General features: G+C 37.0%; 1 protein-coding gene across 1 annotated transcript in view; it reads left to right on the plus strand.

The window, feature by feature from the left end:
* The window catches only part of LOC141284826 (leucine-rich repeat and fibronectin type III domain-containing protein 1-like protein), a 75,795-nt gene that overhangs the window by 35,872 nt on the left and 17,423 nt on the right, over window positions 1-22,500 (plus strand). The window contains exon 2 of the mRNA XM_073817846.1: window positions 2,611-2,816. The gene's annotated coding sequence lies outside the window, so the exon portion shown is untranslated. The remainder of the gene's footprint in view (window positions 1-2,610; window positions 2,817-22,500) is intronic.

The raw sequence follows: 22,500 nt of genomic DNA on the forward strand, positions 1-22,500 counted from the left end.
GAACACATCAAAACATTTTTTAAGTGTCAGCTGACAAAATGACAATTCTGCTGTGACTGTATTTTCAGAGGACATTGGACATAGTGAGAGTGAAAATGTATTTTAAGGTTATTTTTTTGTCAACAAGGCTAAAAGTGCCCATAGTTGAAGAGACACCCAGTAATAGAAATAGTTATTCAGGAAACAATGTGCACACCAAATCATACGATATCCAATGTTTTTTTTTTTTTTTTTGGGCTTGGCATTCTTCCCAGTTAGGGACATAAATGTCTAATTAAGAAGTTCTAATTAGGTTTGTGGAGTGGAGAGATCAGGGTGGGAAAACAAGAGATTAGGAGAGAGAGAGGAAAAAGAGAGAGAGAGAGAGACCTGCAAGTCTTAATGCATATTCAGAAAAACCTTAAGCCTTGATAGCAAACAGCCAAAATGACCATTTTGTTTTGTTCTAGGTTTTATTAGAATTTATCATTGGCTTCAGACCAAGTATTTTGACAAAACTCCACATTTAAAAACCATCTGGAAGCATTTGATGGCTTCAAGTGAAACAGAAGGAAAGAGAAAGTTAAAAAAATGAAAATTTACTGAAAATGAGCTCACCCTCAGGCCATCCAAGATGTAGATAAGTTTGTTTCTTCATTAATTTGGAAAAATGTAGTTTTACATCACTTAGTGAATGGGTGAGTCCAAACAGATAAAAACGTAATTCAAAAGTAACTATAGTCCATTGATTAATGTCATGATGCATATCTGGTTGGGCCACCCTTAGCAGCAACAACTGCAATCAAGCGTTTTTGATAACTTGCAATGAGTCTGTTACAGTGCTGTGCAGAATTTTGGCCCACTCATCTTGGCAGAATTGTTGTAATTAGCCACATTGGAGGGTTTAAGCATGAACCGCCTTTTTAAGGTCATGCCACAGCATCTCAATAGGATTCAGGTCAGGACTTTGATTAGGCCACTCCAAAGTCTTCATTTTGTTTTTCTTCAGCCATTCAGAGGTGGATTGTGCTTTGGATCATTGTCCTGCTGCAGAACTCAAGTAAGCTTCAGCTTGAGGTCACGAACAGTTCTTTAGATGTTGTTGTGGGGTCTTTTGTGACCTCTTGGATGAGTCGTCACTGCGCTCTTGGGGTAATTTGGTCGGCCAGCCACTCCTGGAAAGGTTCACCACTGTTCCATGTTTTCGCCATTTGTGGATAATGGCTCTCACTGTGGTTTGCTGGAGTCCCAAAGCTTTAGAAATGGCTTTATAACCTTTTCCAGACTGATAGATCTCAATTTCTCATTTGTTCCTGAATTTCTTTGGATCTCAACATGATGTGTAGCTTTTGAGGATCTTTTGGTCTACTTCACTTTGTCAGGCAGGTCCTATTTAAGCGATTTCTTGATTGCGAACAGGTGTGGCAGTAATCAGGCCTGGGTGTGGCTAGAGAAACTGAACTCAGGTTTGATAACCACAGTTATGTTTTAACATAACATAACTTCATTTAAAACTGCATGTTGTGTTTACTTGTGTTATCTTTGATTAATATTTAAATTTGTTTGATGATCTGAAACAATAAAGTGTGACAAACATGCAAAAAAATAAAAAATCAGGAAGGGGGCCAACACTTTTTCACACCACTGTATATATATATATATATATATATATATATATATATATATATATATATATATATATATATATATATATATAACACATACATACATATATATACAAAACATTAGTTGCTAGACTGGAGTTGTGTGAGTTACTTGTTTTAGCTGTTTGTACTCTCATTTTGACGGCACCCATTCACTGCAGATGATCCATTGGCGAATAAGTGATGTAATGTTAATTTTCTCCAAATGTTTGTATTGATGTAAAACTATAGTATATGCTGTGGTAAATGTTTTGCATTGTGACGTTATTGTTGAGTCATTGACAAATCATTGCATATTTATTTATTGATTTATTTGGCATTATGATTAATGAGAATAGTAACGAAAAACATCTTAATGGTCTTTAAATATGTCATATCTTTGAGTTTTCATGAGATTCAAGCTCAAACAGAGCTTAACAAACACCAGCTCGGTTTACATAACTCCTACAGCATGTTCACCCTGAAAGAAGTAATTAAAATGGTGCAATCGACAGAAAACCCCTTTGCTGGTTTAAGCAGCATTTGTTTGTGCAGTGGCATGAATTTAGAGAATAAGAAAGAACAAACTATAATTGTGCCAACTGTCCAGTGGGACAGCTATAACCACCAGCAATGCAAGAGGCAGACAACTGTAAAAGAAACACTTGAAATAATAACAAGGATTTGTTTCCAAAGAAAATGGAGCTAAATATATTGCGTATGGCAGCTATTATCAAGAGTGATGGTAGGAGTGTTCAAACAGCGTGACACTTCTGGGTCGTTATTAATGTCCTCGCTCTTGCCGCATTTCATTTTCTTTTCTTTCCATTTGTTTTGTGATGTGAAAAAAATGAGGAGCAAATCCACTATCTAGCTCTTGTTTTTGTCCTGGAAATGCATTGGCCTTCTTGTCCCGGGAGGCGAAAAATCCAGACAGACATGCTTTGTGTCTCGTGTAAATGTCCCTCCTCCCTTTCTCCTTTCACAGGTGGATGGAGCTCCGAAATCTGCAGCGCTGTCAGTCGTGGCTCTGAGCGCCAGATACTCTCATGTTCCTGGGCCAATGCCTCGAGTCTCTGCTCTCTGCCAGCCTGTCCACATGTAGCAGCCCGAGTCTACCGCTATCCTCAGCACTAACGCCGCCAGTGGAGCCTTCATGAACATCTCCAGCCATTCTACGCTTCTCAGATAGAGGTACACTTCAAATCACACTGCAGTGAGGTGTTCAAAGAAAAACACACTCAAAATTCTCTTATACTCACAAACCTCTATGACTTCAACAACAGGATATATTTGGCAGGATGTTCTGACCACAGACTATCAAGCACAAAAAGCACAATAAAAATACACTACTGGTCAAAAGATTTTTCCCCCTCTCTTGTGCTCACCAAGGCTAAATTTATTGGATCAGAAATACAGTAAAAACAGTAATATTTAGGGGTTCAAGCACATAGCACTGAAACCCTATTGTAATTGTTAGAATGGCCAAGAATCAGCATTCTCCAAGTAAAACCGATGTGCAGACCAAACCATAAGTCGTAGAGACTTAAAACTTGGAAAAGTGGTAGTTCTCACAATGTCTAAAATGTCACCAAATCTCGGCCCAATTAATGTAATGGTGGCGCTACAGCGATTAAAAATACAAAATCGCTCATAATTCCTAAACTGTTAGTTGAAGGCTTAAATTTACCTGCAATTTTTTTGAAAACCTTATTTTGTGACCTTGTCCTAGGTTTTTCACCCAAACTGGAACCAAACCAGTGCAGAAAGATTTTCCCGAGAGTGAGTTGGAACTTTTGGCTCGAAAAGCCTGTAACTCTTGAATGGAAAGAAATATTTTCCAAACGTGGAACATGTATGTAGGAGCTCAATCTTTGTTCACAGTTAAAAAAAGAAAACAAGAAACCACTTGTTGGTGCTTTAACAGAAAAAAAAAAAAAAAAAATCTGAAAAATGGCTATAACTATGCATCTGTTACTCCAACTGACTTGAAAATTGGTATTCCGTGGTCCTGTCCCAAATGGAACACTTCACGTGCACTTGCAGTCTTGCAGACTTACAATGGCCACTGCATACATGTGTCTATTTAGTCCATGAGACCGTAGGGTGTCCCATTCATCATTTTAGCATTCAGAAGGCTGCTTGTGAGCGCCCCCTTTGCAGCCGCTATACACCCACGACACACACTTCTGCCGAGCCCATACTGGGGCAAGCTCCACAGTAGACTTCTTACCAGCAAAAGCAGCATTACGTCACGAAAGTGTGGACTTAGAGAAGGATCATGAGGATTTAGGGTGTGATTTGGGACAGGGCCTGTCTTGTGCCACAAGTGTTTATGAGGACATTTGCAAATCTCAAAATGCCTGAATTTTGAGCGCCTATTAGACAAGGTTAACAGAGGCCAATCAGAATGAAACTTGGTGGGCACGTTTGACTCATGGTCCTACACTCTTAAAAGTAAAGGTGCTTCAAAAGGTTCTTTAAGCGATGCCATAGAACCATTCAGTCAAAGGTTCTTTAAAGAACCATTCTTGCTTACCTTTTTATAATCTGAAGAACCTTATTTGCCACAAAGAACCTTTTGTGAAACAGAAAGGTTCTTCAGATGTTAAAGGTTCTTTATGGAAACATTTATACAAAAAGGTTCTTCTATGGTATCATAAAGCACCTTTATTTTTAAGTGTGTAGAGGTCTGTAAGGTCTGTTTTACGCCTCTGTAACCATGCAGTGTTTCACACATCCTCACAATATTCATATAACTTAATAGATCTCCTCATACTGAGCAACATTGCTTCAAGAACCACTGATGTCAATCAAATTGCTCATTAAATATTCTCGATTATGTAAAAAACTCGCACTCGTTTTTGGTTTTTCGCTTAACCTCAATAAAACCACTGCAGTACAATTATCTGGACTCTATCAATAATTATCAATCAATCAAGCAATCAATAAATAAATGTTAAACATTACCCTTTGGGTAGCTATAACAGAGTCATTTAGAAAAGGGGCGTGGTCAAGTGCTTGCAAAAGCCTATATCTCCAAAACGAAAATTCAGAACTTTACGAAAATAAGTGAGCACATGTGACATATGATTCTAAATAAGCATGCAAAGTTTTATGAAGATTGGACCATAGGTGGCACTATAACTGTTTATAAGCTTTAAAGATAATGTTTTACTTCAGTAAGTTGACTGTACCCAGCAAGCAATTTTTGGTCTAAAAGACATCTATTAGCTGTGAAAACACAGCCCAGATGTCTAGGCTAAAACAAGTTTGTATTTGGGCTGTCAGTGAAAATTTAATAGACGTCTAAACATATCCCAATATTAGACTAGTCATCGATAAAAAAAAATAAATAAATAAAAAAAATAAACCATAAAACCTTGTAACTGTTGCTGAGTTTGCTTACAGGATGGAATATTATACATCTAACTAGTTATTTTGCCAAAAAAAAAAAAAAATGGCATGCAACCAAATTCAAGGTTATTTGGGCTGGAAGTGGGTTACACATAGCTGGACTATATCGGGTTTATAGTTAACCCAGACGGTGAAATGACGACTATTGCTTGCTGGGTATCAGCTGTAAATAGTCTTGTTCATCTATGATCTAAGTGGTTATATGCTTGCTAAATAAAACATAACTCCTTTCTACACATGTGCTTAAAGGCCTTAAACACTTGATCCCATAAAAAAAAAAAAAAAAAAAAAAATGGTTATATTGTGAAATTACAGTTTAAAATAATAAATATATCTTAAAAATGTAATTTATTCATTTTATTGTAAATCTGGATTTTCAACAGCCTTTATTGCAGTCTTCAGTGTCACATGATCCTTCAGAAATCAAAAATCGTATTATTATCTTAATTATTTGAAATGATTGACAGGTAGTTTACAATTAAAGCAGTTCATTCAATATTACCTGTGCACTATATTTTATGTATTTACAAGAACTGAAATTATAGATCATTATTTTCCAGACTCTTTCACTAACAAATCCATTAAATGGTGCCAGAAAACATTATTCATGAGAATTACTTTTATTGTGCTTTTGTAATTTTTGACAGCCCCTAGCCATTCACTCTCAATGTAAGGAAAATAGCAGCTTGGACATTCTTTCAGAATGTGTTCTTTTGTGGTCTGTGGAAAGAAGAATGTAAGAAAGTCATATGGGTTTGGAAAAACATGACTGTATTTTCATTTTTGGGTGAAATATTCCACATTGTCCTAGATATGGAATTCCACCTAAAATGACAAATCAGCACAGAAGTTGAAGCTGGCAGCTGTCATGCCTTAACTTGATGATACTCTGAGTGAGGCATCTTTATGAACATTCTTTGAGACATTTAGGTTTTATTCAGGCAAACAGCAAAATTAGATTTTTTTCTCTCTGACGTGTTTGACTCAAAAGTGTTTAGCTGTTAATAGCATGAATGAACACCAGAAAATATGGGGTAAGAATTTTTTTTTTTTTTTTCAAAAGAAAGAAATTATTCAGCAGTAACACATTCAATTGATTAGAAGTGACAGTTAATAAGTGACATTTATAATGTTATAAAACAGTTCTATTTCAAAGTTACCACAAAAATATCAAGCAGAGCAATTGTTTTTAACATTAATACTAATAGCAAATGTTTCACGAGCAGGAAATCAGCATATTAAAATTATTTCTAAAAGATCATGTGACAAAGAAGCTGACAATTAATATTAGGAGTTTATCAAACAACATCTTTATATGGTTTGAAATTAGATTTTGTAATCGGACTAATACCTTGTTTTTGCACATTGTGGTAAGTCTGGACTTTCAGCTCAGATTTAAAGTAGTTCTTTATGGACGCTCGCCATGAACAAACACCATACATTTCAAAATGCAGCAGCCATTACTATGGAAAGCATATACTGTACCGGATATTGACTACACCGTCTGAACAAACCGATCTGATTTCATTACTTGTGGAATGACAGTGCAGACAGCCAGTCCTAAAGATCAGAAAGCAAATCAGTACTGGATGTACCTGGATGTTTTTCTCATCATTTATTACTTCATATCCGAAAATGACAGATCTAGGGTTCAAAACACATCAATGTCAAACACTGCTTCCCACTGTCTAATCATCTGGATATGATGTGTTTACATAATCAAGCTGCAAGGCGCACCAAGCTCTCCACACATGATTCAATTTAGATTTCTAACAGTGTGTAATGTTGTTTTTAAGTGGCAATATAATGGACTAAAAGACAAAGATTTTACCGTCAGAGTTTACTTTTTCATTAAAATAGGAATCTGTAAGTTAATAATAAAAAAAGCCCATCCTCAGCTCATGTACTTAATGGTTTCCATCTTTTGCATGTTACAGAACATTCATGTGTTACATTCAACTCAATCTACTAGCTAATTTTCGTACTTTTGTTATTTAATATCATCCCACAGCTGGTTCTAACTCTTATTTTGCCACAGTCATTAGTCATAACTCATACTTGGTGGCATATAGATTTTTTTTACAGTAAACAGACCACAGTTGTTGGCTGTCTAGCGAGCGTGAAAAAGCTCCATCCAGCAAAGCAAAGTCACAGCTATGGTCAGAGGTCAACTAAAGGGGAAAAATGAAATACAGAAGAAGTATGCATGTTCCTTCTGGAAAACAGGCCTGCCACGGTCTAGCGCATACCCTCCCTGGCCTAATTCAAGGTGAAGGGTTCTTTAAAGCTCCAGAAGCGGCTTTAAGAGCTGACTGCTGAGGCACTCTGGGTAATAGCCTCAGTCCAAAGCTTTTCGGTGGCAGCTGACTCTAAATGTCACATCGATAGTCAGAAACATAATTTTTCTTTGGGAATGATATGACTGAAATGCCACAATCACGCATGAAGCTGACACATTTGCTTTGAATGCATTGGGTCAATGATAGCACCTGAATGTTGCTCTGTTAATGTCCCTACATGGATATTAAGTATTTTATTGTAATTGCATATACTTAAATGCTCTTGTATAGGACAGAAATTGAGATGTATTGTGTTATGATGTTTTGTGAGTATGGTGCTGTACTTTGGTACAGTGCCCAGCATTGTATTGTGCATTCATTGCTCAAGGGGTGGAATACATAACTGGCTGTGAAGTGTGAGAATATACTGTATAATAGGGCTGTGATACTATTAAATTAAATTTAAAAAGTACAAGTATATTTCCCATATTATATGCTGATATGATATAATATAAATATATAACTAAAGGCAGTGGCTATTTATTTTCAGTAGAAATAGCGATAGATGCTTTTTACACTACATGAAAATAGCAGTATTTTCTTAGCAATGCTGTTTAGACAAATACACTATGTGAAAATAGCAGTATTTTTTTTTTTTTTGCAGTAAATAGTAGTTATGATATTTATGCTACTTAGTGGCAGAAATTTGCACCTCAGTGCTGTAGTACATTATAAAATAGTATGCAATGATAACATACTAAGTGTAAATTATTATTTTTATTAAAAGTATTAAATTGATGCCGATGCCGCCTTATTGGGACAATAAAGTAGTGCACCTACCCCTAACCGATAAACACCAATGAGGCATTCATTTTAGAATTTTCAATTATTTCCTACATTTTTATTGAAAATAAAAGCATATCCGGTCTAATATGAGATGTGAAAAGGCAGAAGAATGAGTTCGGCAAAAGACGGATTCGAACTCGGGTTGATTGCGTCAAAATGTGTTACACACTTTACTCCTCACACAGCAACACAATGGTCAACAAAGCAGGCTATTTGCACTTAGTGTAGACACTCAGATAATTAAATTATATAGACAAGCAACTCTATTTGAAGTTTTAATTGTTTGTTTTAATAATTTTTTTGTTTGTTTGTTTTTGTTAGCTTTTGTTCTGTTCCATTTTGTGTGGGTTTGTTTTATTCTGTTATTTTGTTGTTGTTGTTGTTGTTTTGATTTGCTTTGTTCTTTTTTTTCTGTTGCTTTGTTTTATTTATTTTTCATGTTGCTGTTCTGTTTTGTTCTCTGATTTCTGTTTTGCTTTGTCATTTTGTTTTGCTTTGCTGTTGTTTAGCTTTTTGTGCTTTTTGCTCTGTTCAGTAGTTTTTTGTTGTTGTTGCTGTTTTGTTTAGTTTTTATGTTGCTTTTTGTTGCACTCCATTCTTTTTTTTCTTTTTTTTTTTTAATGTATGTATTTATTGCTTTGCCCTATTTAGTTTTTTTATGTTGCTGTTTTGTTTAGTTCTTTACTTTTCTCTGTTTTGTGTTTTGGTTTGTAGTGTTTGTTTATTATTATTATTATTTTTTATGTTTCTTTGTATTGTTTTGCTTTGCTTTGTTCTTTGCATTGCTGTTTTTTGTCTTTATGTTGCATTGTTTTCTTTACTTCTGTTTTTTATTTTTTTTATTTTCCTTTTTTTAGTTTTGTTATGTTTTGCTGTTGGGATAAGCTCCAGCATCCCCAAGACCCTGCTTAGGACAAGCAGTTAAGAGAATTATAGGAGGCCTATTAAACCCCTTTTTACAATATGTCAGATAGGTCTCAGGAGTCCCCAAAATGTGTCTGTGAAGTTCCTTTTTTTTTTTTTTTTTTTTTTTTTTTTTTTTTACTTTTCGTGTTTTGTTTTGCTTTGCTTTGCTTTTGGGATAGGCTCCAGCAGACCCTACTTAGGACAAGCAGTTTAGAGAATTGCCCATTTTGAATGAAAGCAGAATCATGGTGTTTTCGTGCATGTCTTTTTAAATCCTGCTCCCCGCCCCCTTTTCCAGGGCCTTTACAGCTCGTTCCTCAGGTATTCTCCCAAAAAAAAAAAAAAAAAAAAAAAAAAATCTCTTAAACTATATTAGTTTAAACTTCTGTTATAGGGTTTTCTGAGCACACACATCCGAAGCACGCACAAAGAAATAGCAAGTTTATATTAGATCTGTGTGGCAGCAGCGTAATATACATAATAAATAAATAAATAAATAAATAAATAAAATAAATCCACTGCTTTCTTGTCTCCTCTGAGGCTGGGACTCTAAAAAGTGATCTGTGCTCATCTGTGCAGCCAAAGACAGAACAGTTAGCATGCTTTGCTCGAAGTTTTGTGATGGCGTTAAAAGTGGTACACCATTGTCATTTGCGGAAACTAAATGGCGGTGCCGTGGGTGGAAACAGATTAAGGGGTGGTAATATTATAATTAGATGCCCTTTCTAAGTCACAGGGGGAGAGAAATGCTTACCAAAACAAAGTTCCTGGTTTGTCCTTTTTCCCATTTGCTGGGTTGGTAGATACACCACGGACCGGATTATAGCACTTAAACACAAAAAAATCTGATTTTCATGATCCTTTAAATGATGGATATTCCTTTGTTTATTTATTTATTTATTTTTTGCTATACACTCACATATAATGCGTGACGAGTAAGGGCAACAACAGCTGATATAACCAACCACCAGGGCTTTATCACAGTGTGGGAAGTGAATGCATAGCAGTGGGGGTCTGAAAGGTTGTCTATGCTAACCAACAGTAATGTGTCAAGACCACATCTGTCTGGCTGACCTCATTCAGCGGCAGAGCTTCACACGCTCATCCAGACAGTACGGTAGAGGTTAGATGATGACAGTATCTGGAGAGGGTGGGCAGCAGAGCGTTTCAGGGTCATTTAGGCTGTAGAGGCTGACTGATATTATACGTTCTCTGACTGAGAGAGGTTACCTCAGAAGCGAGCAGGAACCAGACCAGTCGCTCCTTGCCCAAGTTTATTTTCCTCAGGGTATCCATGCGGCGCTGCGCTAATTAAGGCAAACATCAGCAGAACGCCCAGCAGAATTTAGTCGTTCAGAATTTGCATTCGCTAGTTACGTTTTCCTTATGTCGAATCTCACTATGAAAATAAGTTAACATGTCACGAAGAGTTAGACAAACCGAGAGGACGAATGAATGCTGAGCATGTTGGTAGGGCAGGATTAAGCATCTTATGATGGATTATTGACTTGAAAAATACATGTCGAGTTCAAGACCTAGAAAAATGAATCACACAAACTGGGTCAGATTAAATTATCTCAGCATTTTTGATGAAGCCGTTGAGTTGATGTAATTATCATTCCGTATAGAGGCTTGTTGTTTGAGCGCACTTATATAAGTGATCAATCATAACAATGATGCGCTTCATGCGGTGATTTTCTCACTGCGCAAAACCTCTTGAACTCATTTGACAGTGATTTCAAAATGAAGTTTGAATAGACAATAGGTTTTGATTCAGATGCATTAGTATAAATCACTGTGGCTAAAACACACATCCCATTCAGGCATACATATTTAGAAGAGTCTGTTCTGCATGTGCAACAAAAAACTCATTTCAGTTTGCAAAGTACTTCTGAAAGGCATTAATGGACTAAATGGAGTGGTGTTAATTCAGGGGCATTGTGCACCTGTTTTAGACAATGTTTGTAGCTGTCCTGCATTACTTGGTGCTCTTTGCAAGATAAGACTTAATAATTTGTGTCAAAACGTGCCAGACCTCAAATGTCTCAATACATGGCTGTCAAAGTTAATGCAATCAATTAATCAATCAATCAAAATGTTAATTTTGTTGACAAATATTCTGCGTTCAGGCCATATCATAATTACTGTAATTTCGAGATGACAACACGTGATGTCCTACTCGAAGCAGTTCACGTCTTCAGACTCGGAATTATGCTTTTCTATGGCAACACTATCAATGCCTAAACAGAGCCTACGTTGGTCAGGTGGTACAGCGGTCATGTGGTACAAGTCGTAGCTCTCAGAAGACTCCCAGTTCACAAGTTGTAATTACAAGTTCTACTAGGACGTGAACGCTTTTTACAAGTTGGAATCTCGTAATTACAGGAATTCCGATATGGCGTGAACACACCTATAATTTTCAGCATAATTGACAAATTGACAAAAACTGAGACAAAAATGTTAGGGAGGGATGATTTGGGAAGACGGTTTCCGGCGGCACGTAACATAGCATACACTTGCTGCATGTCCCATAAAATGTTACAAAATGTTACCATCTGGGAGTAAGAGAAGAGCAGACATATGGATACATTTAAAAGGTGTGACAACGTGAAAGAGAACTCAGTTCAGACCTGCATTACGTTCAAAGAAAATTGTCCCTCAGTACTAAATTTAGTTATTTTTGAGTTTTATCTCAAAATCAACACAAAATGATGTCAAATGTCCCTTTTGATGAGTATTTACATAAATACACTTGGTTATGTCTTAACTAAACATAAACTGTTGGGATATTTTCTGAGGTTTTCAGTATATTTCATCCATTTTAAAGGTACAGCAGCCTAATTTAGTTGCTGTTGTCTGTGCTGTTAATGTTATGTATAATATAATATATATAATAACACTGTATATAAATGCATTACACTGTAACTAAACCCATTAAAGTTTAGTCGACTAAATCTTATATTTAGCCGATTAAAACTAAAGCAATTTTGATGCTTTTTAATGTGGCATGAAAGATTACTTCAACTTACCAGTTTATTAGATGTTTTCTCCAGGAATATATGAGTAAATAATGCTCATAAAAGCATTACACTGCAACTAAACCCATTAAATTTTAGTTGACTAAATGTACTGTAACTGCAGATTTAGTCGACTAAAATATTTAGATTTTTAGTCAACTTAAACTAAAAGAAAAACATTTCAGATCACTAAAACTAACTGGCATTTTAGTCAAAATTCAGTGACTAAGACTAAATCAAAATGTGCTGTCAAAATGTACACTTCAATAAATATTTAATCATTAAATAAAAAATAAAAAACTTAAATTAAATTAAATTAAAAACAAACGCAGGTTCATCTGTAGTTCAAGTCAGGGTTGCCAGGTCTCCCAATCATTATTACATATTTAGGTCTTTAATGACCTAACATCTAACATCTGCAATAGCAAAAAAAAAAAAAAAAAAAAAAAAAAAAAAAAACCATTTCATTACATTTTGAATAGAAGGGTTCAATTTGAGCAGATGATTTGACCATCGCCATCATTGTCAGAGTGCACCTCCACAGTACATTTAACATCTGCCTCATATTTGTGATCTCAAGCATGTTCTCAAAACTATTGTTTTCAATGACTTCAAAGTCAAACATCACATCAGTATTGTCTATTAAACAATGCCACCTCGAGGAATAAAGGTGGATTGTATGTATTGAGTCATTAGACATTTTAATATTTTTTTTATATTTTTGTGCAGTAAAAAATATATATATTTACACTAATACACACCTCAGGTCTCTAGCGACCCTATACACTTTTTTATAAAAAGTAAAAAGAAAACAGACACTATTATATATATATATATATATATATATATATATATATATATATATATTTTTTTTTTTTTTTTTTTTTTTTTTCTTTTTTTTTTTTTTTTTTTTTCTTGTTATATTGTTTGTAATAAATAGATGAATACTAGTAAAGTTGATGTCTAACTGTAAAAATGAAAGAGGGAGAGGGTAGTGAATGGCGCCCAGGTCACTAAAGACCCAAGATATGCATTTAAGGGTTAATGTGGCGGGAAGGATTACTGTAACACCTCAATTATAGAGATTATAAATAGTTATATGTCATTCAAGTTATAGCATAAATTGATTGATTGATTGATTGATTGATTGATTGATTGATTGATCGATCGACAGCAATCAAGAGTAACGAGGACAAAACACAGAGTAATCTAAACAGGCAAGGGTCGATATCAGCGGCGAACAAAATCCATAGGGGCTAGACCAAAGAGTAATCCAAAGAGGCAGGCAGGGAATCGAGAGACAGGACAAGGAAAACAAGGAAAACGCTTTGTATGGTAGCTATGCTAACTCAATACTCGTCAGTGAATGACTGAAATGGGCTCGTATTTATACAGTAGATGATTGGTTACGGGTGAAAGTGCAGTGGAACATTGGAAGTGTAGTCCAGGGTGATGTGTGAAAGTAAATGTAATGAACGGGCGACCTCCGGTGGTGAGCAGACGGAAGAACACGGGCAGGGTTCGTAACAGATTGATTAATTGATTGATTGATTTCCCCCACAATTTTTTTATTTCCTTAAGAAAACCAAACTATCTGCATCGGCAGATGTCATAATGGATGATCGGAAATCGGTTGAGAAATTTAGTATTGTGCATAATAATAATAGTAGTAATAGTAGTAGTAGTAGTCAACATCAACGGCACCATGATGTTTCCATTTATTTATTTATTTATTTCAGATATTTACAATTTATTATTTATTTACAATGAGTTATATAATAGTAATAAGACATACTGTATTCCATTTTAAACTTCTTTAGATATTGCCGGATGTCTCCACTGCTGATGTAATGCCCTGTTTACATGGCTGTAAATATCCATGATTTGGTAAGCGTTGTTTCGGGAAAGATTAGTGCGCTGGAAGAAGGAGAGTTTGGGCTTTAAATCAGCGTGGGCTGTGGAGTGTTGAATTACTGTCTCAAGAGCTGATAAGATCTTGTTTGTGTGTTTGTGTGTGCAATGAAGTTTGACCTCCATGTTTAATGGCTGAGCGAACGCATGACTCTAACAGTTTAGTTTTCAATGCTAACACTATACATCATTATGCCGTGGTCATAACACACTAATATACTTCAATACATTAACATAATGTGTAATCACATGCTGTTCCCCAAAAGAAGTACTTATACTGCATATATTAAGTCTGACCTTCATATAATATGACAGACCTGTTTCATGTTTTATGTATCAGGTTTATTTTACAATGATGGATTTGCAGAGCACATGGGAACAGCATTTATTGTTTAGTTGAATAATGAAAGTTCCTTTGTATAAACTGTATAATCTCAACAAAAAAAAGTGATCTGGAGAGCAAAATACAATATGACAGATGCAGCGAACAGGCAAGTTTCTTTTCTAAATATGATTTTTGCTGAGGTTTGTTTGCAATGATGTCAAATTGTGAGGCTTGTGTTTAGTGGCAGTTTTAGGTTTGTTTCTAGTCTAAATAGGCCTCTGTCTTTATTTTGCTATTCAGAATAGTGTGCTGAGGGAATAAGTTAGACATCAATGACAGAAAATGAGGGCACACAAAATGTGCAGTAAACAGGATGTGCAATATCACTCCAAAACAACCATATTCCAGACAGACCGAGTCCATTTGTATTAGCAAGTTGCATTTGTAAGTTTGTCTTCAAAAAGTGCTTTGGAATAATTTTTTTGTGAGGCTATGGGGAAAGAATCCGCAAAATCTTACATATTAAGAAGCTGGAATTATGGAAATATTTGCCAAGTTAACGCATGTGGGAATGTATGTTTAGGGCCTGAGGTGGTGGGTTTGGCAATCAATGAATGCAGCTGCTAATAAACCTACAGTACAGAATGTTATATGCACACTCTGCAGGGAAGGCCATTATGCATAAGAATAACAATGAAATAATGGATTTTTTTTCTGAATGTTAATTAAAACTGCCTCATATTTTGGAACTTTCTAAGGAAAGCCCTAATAACTTAAAATTGGGACATTTAGTAGAAGCTCTTATTTAGAGAAACTTGCAGGAAGTGTTTTAAATTGGCAAATCACTCGAGGATTTTGGAAATTAGAATTTAGAAATTGGTTAAATTTATTATTATTTATAAACATACATATTTTTATGTTTTATAATGTAATAATATGTTATGCAACAGTATATAGCATAATTATTTAGCTTGCATTATTATTATTACTACATGTTGTAGAATATAATTATACTTTCTATAACAGAGTATATAGAATTATTTTAAAAATTATTTAAACATAATGGAAGAATTATTATTATTAATAAACATTTATGTTTTCTAATGCAATTATATTTTTGTTATGAGTGTTGACGTGCTGGACGGAACGAGACAAACAATAAACACTATTTACATTTAATAAAGTCTTCAGAGATACAAGCAGGAACACAGGTTACTTCCACACACGATACACATTAAACATTCACAAAGACCGACAGAGAACTCAAGAAACAAACAGACTTTTAAAGGGTGACTAATTACAGAGACAGGTGCCGGGAATCACACAAACGATGGGCTAAACCAAATGACACAGCTCAACAGGGGGAGACAACGGGCGAAACCAAAGACATAAGCAGACAGAACTGTGACAATTTTATGTAACATAGTATATATATATATATATATTAGGGGTGGGAATCTTCAGGCACTTCACGATCCGATCCGATTCCGATTCTGGGAGTCACGATCCGATTCCAAAACGATTCTTGATCTACATTTTTTCCCCAATTAATTTTTCTGCTGTGCAAATACAACTTTACAATTTTAAAAACATGTAAAATTGCAGTTTATATGCTTTTTGTTTATAGTTGAAATCTCTGTAAAAGTAGGTGTGTCAATCTTCACTGGTTTCAAGATTCAATTTAATTTAATTACTGTTTTCATTATTAACTAAATATCATGATGCTCACATTCTTAGTTTTCAATAGAACTGCACATGGCTACATTTTCATATGTTTTATATCAAATTTATTTTGTGCCAGTTTTACTTTATTTTTTAAACTGTATAAGCAAGGTACTTTTTAAAACAATTACTTATTTAAAATAAGTGTTCTTTAGGTATCTGAAAGTTTACAGACAATAGTTTTTCTTTTTTCCTCAGCATTACTGCCGTTTTATTATTACTGATGAGATCATAGACAGGCAGCTTTAACAAACTAATGCACAGTATTGGCGAACGGTGACTTTTTTTTTTTTTTTTTTTTTTTTTTTTACCAGGTATGCTTAGTGCTAAAACCACCAGTAATACCAAAAATAATTATATCTTTAGATTATTTAGAAACCAATAAAATCAAAGACGAAATCATATTTTAATATTTCCTCTTTTCCCTGTTTATTATTATTTAAAAAAATATATTTTTTTAAGTGGACTTTCACATTTTGAATTGTTGAGAAATTATGATAATATACAGTTAGGATGTTTTTTGTTTTTGTTTTTCATTTGATTTAGTCGAGTAAGTTGTGCATCAAACACAATGATTTTCGGCAATCAGGATCTGGCAGCAACAGCGCGTTTTTCCGCTTGGGCGAGCGCTTCGCGGACAGCTTACCCGAGAAGCCCCTGTCTGCAGCCTGCAGATCGAGGCGGGGCTGAATCTGGGGCGGGGCTGCACGTGTCGCCCCGCCCACATGCCTTCTTATTGGTTGTAGATAAATTAATAATGTCGAGATAACGTAACTCCCACAATTCATCTCATTGGTGGCAAAGTAATGACGTTGAAAACATGGAGTTAAGGGAAATGAAATAGCAGATAGGAAAATAGCAAAGGAAGTTACTAAAAATAATCAAATTGATTTTACAGTTAGTATTAGTAGAACAGAAATTAAGAGTAGGCCTATTATTAAAAATAAATTAAAGAAACAATGGCAACAACAATGGGAAGAAAATAGGAAAGGACGATGGTTTCATAAGATTCAAAGGAGAGTGAGAGAAATAAGGTGTACAGGGAGGAATAGGCGAGAAGAGACAATAATATCAAGGCTTCGGTTTGGACACACGGGATTAAATGGAACATTATTGAAAATAGGTAAACATGGCACAGGGAAATGTGAATATTGCCGGCATGAAGAAACAGTGGAACACGTCATATTAGAGTGCAGGAAATATGAAACTGAAGACAATTGACCTTATGCACGGAGCGTAATATGGAATTACCCATATAACCAAAAGATGGCAGCAGAGGATTTATTATGCAGCTGCCTTTTAAACTCCCTATATTTTTCAAGACGTCTTGCTTTTCGATTTATTATAAAATTACTAGTATATTAAATTGTAGTACTTTTCCTTAAGTATATAGTATAGGAAGTGCAGAAAATCATTAAACTCACACACGAACAGTCTATAAGGGTGAATTATTTAAATACTAATATATAGTTCACTACAAATGCATTAAATAATTGTGGTATAATAATTAAATAATGCACTCAATATGAATCGATAGGAATATGAAATATTTAATAAAATTTAATAACTACATCTTTTAAGTTTTATCTTGAACTGTAAAATCTATAGCCTATATTTAACCAATACTTATACGCCTATTTTTTTAAACTGGCATTTGTCATTCTTGAAACGGTATACATGGACGTTTGGTCCTCTTAGACAAACAACACTTTTCTTCGATTGTGAGTGGATTATGTAGACAAAACAAACAAAGTACGCTCATATTTCGGCACAGTACAGTTGACCAGAACTGACTTAGCTGGCTTGACTAAACAGGGAAGTAATCCGTGCATATGGTCAATTAATAGCGAAATCAGAAGAAATGAAAATATGTTTCAATTTAGTAGATATACTTCGGGAAGGGTCAACAGATTGTTATAGGGTGTTATTTCAATTTCTTAGAGAAATTAATGTATTTGAGCACAGAGGACCCAGACTGCTGTTTCGCGTGTCACTATTAGATCGGGAGGGAGAATCAGAAATAACTGTGAACATTATTATCTTAAATAAATAACAGTGAAATTCATTCATGTGTCATAAATGTTTGTATTTATAAACAACTCTGATGTTTAACAACCCTTTTCTATTTATTGATTTAATAACACAAGGATAGTGGATACCAGGGCCGGAGTGGGACTCCTTTTCAGCCCTGGAGTTTCAAGCCTTAGACCGGCCCACTTTAGTTCACGACTGACTATATTAAAATGACGTCATTTCCAATTCAGTGCAAATACAGTAGCCTAAGTGTTGCTTCACAGTGAAGATTTATTTGAACAGTTAACACAATATAATGTTTAACAGTATCAGTATCTATTTTCTGTTAGAATTAGTGCTCATAAATATCCAAACCTTGAAATGAAAAAATATCAAATAAATACAAATGTATATTAAGCTATATGTATAAAATAAAGATTAAAATAAAATGTATTAAACTTTCTAATGACACTATCATGTCTTTTTCAAGTAAACAGCTGCTTTATAAGTTCAAATATTTTTCATAAATGAGAACATTAAAGGGTAAATGTCTAACACTATTCTTTTAAACATCACAATGTCCTTTTCTGCAATATCTGAATATATATTCTGTGCAAAATTGTTCAGTCCTTAAACACAAATAAAGAATAGAACAAGTATTGCACTGTCCTACCTGCCCATTCTAGTGTGTTGGGCTCATGACTGGTGCTTGGTAATGTTACGGGGCCTGGCTTTTCACTCTTAGCAGCAAACTGGACTAGAGGCTGCTGCTGCTGAAGAGCAACAGTACAAGAAAAGGTTTGATACATAAACATGAACGGTGATTTGCAGACATCGTTGTTTTGCACTGCTCCTAACTAGCTTGACGTTAACCAGGGGCGGACTGAGACAAAATTTCAGGCCGGGAAATCTCACACTTATCCAGGCCATCCCACACCAAAATTTGAAACCCTGGACAACAATATTTTTCATCATCACATAAAGAAAAGTTGAAATCAACTGGGTAAAATAATTAAATGCTATCTCTTGAACTTCCAATTTGCCTTTTAATCTCTTTTAATCTCTCTGTCTCTCATGTGTGTTTACTTTTTAAACAAATTTTCTTGTATCTGTCACTTTTTTCATAAACACATCTTGACCTTTACAACCACCTATACAGTACAGATCTAAGGTTGGTCTTTTTTAAAGAAGACAATCAGCAGATTATTGCAGAAATACTGAGACCTTTTTAAAGACATGTTTTTGTCAAGATTGTAAAAAGTTGTGATTTTGTAAAATGACACTTGACATTGCTGCTAAGGGGGAGGAGACAGCCACCAGGATGGTTCTTGAGCTTCTAAGCTTTCAAAATTATATATAATTTATGATTAGTACTAAAACATTTGATAGAAAAAAGGGCAACAGAAAAAAGAGGGCCACTACATTAGGACCATGTGTTATTGTCGTAATGTTAAAATTAAAACAACAAAAATTAGCTACATCTTGAATATATCTTTATTAAAAAATCTTAAAACTAAACATGTTTTGCATTATCATGGGTCATGTTTGGCCCTAAGGAAAATTAACCATGATATTATTGAGCCTATGGTAAACATAGTAACCATGTTTTTTTGTTTTTTTTTTAGGATTGATTCCCATTAGTATAATCATAATTTTATACCATGGTGAAAGTATAGTGTAGCAAAACCATTGTATATTGTATAATTATTGTATAACTATAGTAAACATGTTTTGTAAAACCACAGTTAATTTTTATAAGGGTAGCTCCCTAAACCTGTTTTAAAACGATATTTTTTATAGATTAACATTTGTTAGCAGTTCAATACTTAAGTAAACAAAGACAAAACTACAATAGTCTGTTTACAGATGTAACAGACCTGCGCTTTAGGTCCTAAACAGGACAGATTTGTCTCTCTGCTCCACCTGGGCACTTCTACTTCAGTCTCGCGTCGTTTTGGCGGACGGCGGACGCGCGGATGCGATTTATGATTTATTAGAGTTTTATTATTGAATGGCTTATTCTGAAATAACCACTTTAGTACATTAGGCCGGCAACAAAAACAACAACAACAATATTAAATAATAATAATAAAAATTGGAGGGTAGCGGGCCAAAAATTCTCCCGATGGACAGTCCGCCCCTGGCGACTGCTGTGAGTGCAGGCAGCTAGGGACACCGGCCCTCGCGGCCAAAAAAACGGACCGGCCCACCGGGAATTCTCCCGGTCCTCCCGATTAGCCAATCCGGGCCTGGTGGATACTCTTGCTGAGAATTTTCCACATTTATGTATCTTATTAACAATTAAGACAATAATAAAAAAAAAAAAACTGTAAATAAACACCACTGGTTAACATTTTGATTTATAGTCACGGATTGCCAGAAATGGGATAACGTCTAGGTTACGAAGGTAACCCTCGTTCCCCGAAGGAGGGAACGGAGACGTTACATTGGGATCTCGCCTGAGAGACCGATCACCTCTGAGCCTTATTAAAAAGGCCAATTGAAAATTGGCGAGTGGACGTGCGCGCCGGCCACGCCCCCGTACATACGGGTATATAAGATGGCTGCGCGCACCACTCAGTCAGGCTTTTGCTGAAGAGCCGGGAGAGCCCGGCGTCAGCGCGACGCCAGGGGCGTGGCAGGGGAATGTAACGTCTCCGTTCCCTCCTTCGGGGAACGAGGGTTACCTTCGTAACCTAGACGTTACCCCTTCAGTCGAATCACTTCGACGTTACATTGGGAACAAACCCATGGAAAAGGCCACGACCCTGACGCCGCGTTACGCAACAGCTTCACGTGCTGACAAGTATACGTGCCGGCAGGCGAAGTGTAACGTAACCTTCCCAACGCCCTGGGGCCCAATAAGGGGGCCCCTCCAGGGATGCCAGTTGTACTGAAGCATGGGTTGGGGGGGCGGAGCACATGAAATTTTACATGTGGAATAAGAATAATTCAATATATCCATAAAAAGTTTTTTGGGGATATACGAGGGAAACAGCGGTCTCCTCCGCTGGAATAATAAAAAACTAAGCCACAACCTGCGGGGCGAAGGAAACCCAGGCAGGATCACAGTGCAGGACTACTCCGCGCCTAGCCCTGACTGCGGGGCAGGAGGACCCAGGGTTCGCCGGAGGGAACATACTGGGAAATAGCGCACGGATCCACGTGGGAATGGCGCAGCAAGCCGACACCAGCCGGTCTTCCCGCTCGCCTGAGAGTCCCTAAGTTAGGACACGGGAGAACGGCCTCTACGCAAGGTTGGAGAACCAAGCGAAGGTAGGGTGTCGCCCAGCCCGCAGCTTCCGATTTTTACATCTGCTGGTGAGGTGCCATGAACCAAGGATCACGGCTGTCCCTGGGTATAACAGGGAGGGGCATCTACCACCATTTAGCCAACCTCAGTTTGGGGAGCATTCCCTTTCTGCGAATCCCGAGGCAGATGAAGCTGCTGGTGCGGCTGAAGTGCCGAGTGATTCAGTCTCACATATTTAACGACACTACATCGCACGACTGGGTCTGCCTCCTCCAGAGCAGAGCTTGCAGGTCTACCACCTGGTCGCGGAAAGGCGTGGTGGGGACCTTGGGCACCGAGCCGGGGTCTCGACGGTAACGTGGAGAACACCGGGCCCGAATTCTCGACACACTTTGCTGGCAGAGAAGCTTGTAGGCCCTCTTGATGGGAGCCAGGGCAGTCAGGAGCGCTATCTTAATGACAGGAACTTTAGCTCGACTGAGGCCCGTGGCTCCAACGGAGCGACCCGCGGCCCTGAAGGGCGACGGGGAGGCCCACGAGGTATGAGGTGCGTGCTAAGCACCTCTGAGGAACCTGAGCTTGTCGGTAACTTACCCTCTTAAAGGAAGCCGGGGCAGTCAGGAGTGCTGTCTTACTGACAGAAATTCTAGCTCGACTGAGGCCCGAGGCTCCTGAGGAGCACCCCGCGGCCCCGAAGGGCGACGGGGGGGTCCCAGAGGGTATGAGGCGTTACTTGACAGAGAAAACTTGTAGGTCTCCTGCCCTCTTAACGGGAGCCAGGGCGGTCAGGAGCGCTGTCTTGATGACAGGAATGCTAGCTCGACTGAGGCCAGTGGCTCAATTGGAGCGTCCCGCGGCTCTGAAGGCGACGGAAAGGCCCCAAGAGGGTGTGGGGTGCGTTCTGGGCACCTCTGGGAAACCTCACGGCCAGTGAATGCTTACCTACTTAGCTCCATCTACTGCATGTGATATGCGGTGAAGCAGCGGCATATACTTAGAGTGAGGGGACAGTCTGCGCTCAACTCTCCTGCAGGAAGGGAAGCATACTGCAACCGTGTAACTCAGCGCACGTCCACTCGCCAATTTTCAATTGGCCTTTTTAATAAGGCTCAGAGGTGATCGGTCTCTCAGGCGAGATCCCAATGTAACGTCGAAGTGATTCGACTGAAGGGGTAACTAAACAGCGGAA

The sequence above is a fragment of the Garra rufa genome, chromosome 14, assembly GCF_049309525.1.
Source record: "Garra rufa chromosome 14, GarRuf1.0, whole genome shotgun sequence".
NCBI classification, from domain to species: domain Eukaryota; kingdom Metazoa; phylum Chordata; class Actinopteri; order Cypriniformes; family Cyprinidae; genus Garra; species Garra rufa.